The sequence below is a fragment of the Emys orbicularis genome, chromosome 11 (assembly GCF_028017835.1).
Source record: "Emys orbicularis isolate rEmyOrb1 chromosome 11, rEmyOrb1.hap1, whole genome shotgun sequence".
Classification (NCBI taxonomy): domain Eukaryota; kingdom Metazoa; phylum Chordata; order Testudines; family Emydidae; genus Emys; species Emys orbicularis.
This window is the reverse complement of record NC_088693.1, coordinates 13,572,898-13,575,116: the sequence shown is the minus strand read 5'-3', so window position 1 is coordinate 13,575,116 and position 2,219 is coordinate 13,572,898.

The window sequence follows — 2,219 nt, the reverse complement described above, 5'->3', positions numbered from 1 at the left end:
TTTGTGTGCTCTCCGCTGTGGCTTTCTCGGTCCCTTCAGTTTCTTTCACATAGTTCATCTTCCTTCTGGTCTCCTGGCTGGAATTAGCTTTTATCATCCCGAGCCAATGCTCCTCTCCTGCTGCTGAACCCTACATAGACTCAGCAATGACAGCAGCACCCCCAAACTCGCCTCCTGCTTTGCAGCAGGATCCTGTCCCAAGAATAACAAGCACCTCCGTTGAGCATGTTCCTAATACCGTCCTCTTCCCCTCTGTGCTATTATTCACTGTTATCGCTGCATGTCGGCGAGGAATGATCATTCCTCATGTTCAAATTGATAAGGGAACAAGCAGGGCTCCTGTGTGAGATGCAAGTTTCACAATGGCAGAGCTAATCTGTAAAGGGGAAATAGTAATTACCATGGGGCTCGGAGATGCACACAGCCCAGGAATAAGTGCCCTGCTGGGAAACAGGGCTGGCAGAATGTGATTCAGGCTGCGTGAGCCTTCTCCGCTGTGAACATGCCTTTCCAGAGAGCGTGCAGATGGGACAAGTGCAAGGATAAATCAGTAGAGTGAAAGAGTTTCTACAGAGGAACTGTCACTTACCAAGCAGGTGGGGCTGCAGGCAGCAATGCACATTAAAGGAGATCTAAAGGCAGGGGCAAGCTTCAGGGGTGAGAGTGGAATATGATCTGCTATTCACACCCCCTAAGGGAAGGAATCTAAATATTCTCTGGACTCCACCCTCAGCCACTGGAGCTCATAAAACCTCCAAGAGAACAGTTCTATTTTTTTTACTGCACTACAGATTTCAGGTCGCCATCACTTTCATACACCTGCTGTACCTCTTGGTGAAATGTAGGGACTAAGTGACTTGCCCAAGGTCACACAGGAAGTAGAACAGTCCTAGGATAGTGTCCTAGACCCTAGACCCTACTTAGACCCTACCCTACTTAGACCATCCTTTCTCTTCCTCATAGCCTTCTAACCAAAAAAGGAAAGTCACCTATACTAATTACAGTGGTTTGATTGCCTCTCCTGACTATCATGTAATATCAATTTATGACAGATCCTTCAATCAGAAGAGCTCCCAAGCCCACATGCTTTTCTTCTACCAATAGTATGCTGCTTCAAATTGATCTGTTTATTAAAAATCAATATCTAAATGTTTCTGTGAGCTTTAGAAAAATAACTGTATTACTGTGTGTACAGCTGTTACCTGTACAATTGTGCCCATGCATTTCAATCATAAAAATATTTTCAGAGAAAAACATCTTGGGCAAAGTTTTAAACTAATTGTTATCAATGTATTCTTTTCTGTTTTACGCAGAACAATGTAATGTGCTGGTTAGTACAGTATGTATGTGTATCCCTCCACTGGATAGAATTAGAACTTCTCAGTTATATCTCATAGGCCATACACAAAAAACAGCTAATGGAGATTCTCTTCAGTTTACATGAGTATGGTGACAACCATGAAGTCCTAGGAACCATGCATTTGTTACAGTAGGGACAAGATAAAAGTAAGAAGGATAAATGTCATGCAGAATTTTCCCACTAACATGCTGCAGAAAGTGCTTCTATGTAAATGTAAGGCATATGGGTGTACTCCATTTTTAATTACTTGCAATTATATTTTATTAAACAGTAGGAATGAAGATACTGAGAGCTGAATTTTATGAGCTAGTTTTTAAAAATGGTTTCATGCCTCTTGATCACGTGTGTTTTGAGTTGAGGGTTACACTCCTATCTTCCATTTCTATGGTTGCATTACATTTAATAGAACAGAATTACTGTATTGCTGGAGTATATAGAAATTTAAAAAGGGGGTTAGAAGCAATCACTTCCTCCAAATAAGGTGTCTACAAGATATTGTGCAAACAATGGCACGGACAGTAATATGATTTGTTCCAGATGTGTGCTCACTGCCAGGAAAAATATATACCAAATGAGAAACAAGTGGAACTGCCACAAAATGCTTTATTAACAATGATGTTTTAGAGATCACAAAAACGGAGAAAGTAAACTAATATAGTCTGGTGTTCAACCTGCAAATCCCTCGTGCATGGAACTTCCACTGACTTCAAAGCAAGTGCCAGGTTTGAAGCCCCCCTACTAACTGTACCTTTTAAAGCTACAATAGTATCTTCAGCAACATAGGAGTAGGTTATCAGGAGAGATAGGTCACTTAGAAGTTTAAAGCCATGTTTCTCAACTTTTCAGGTTGGCAACCCCT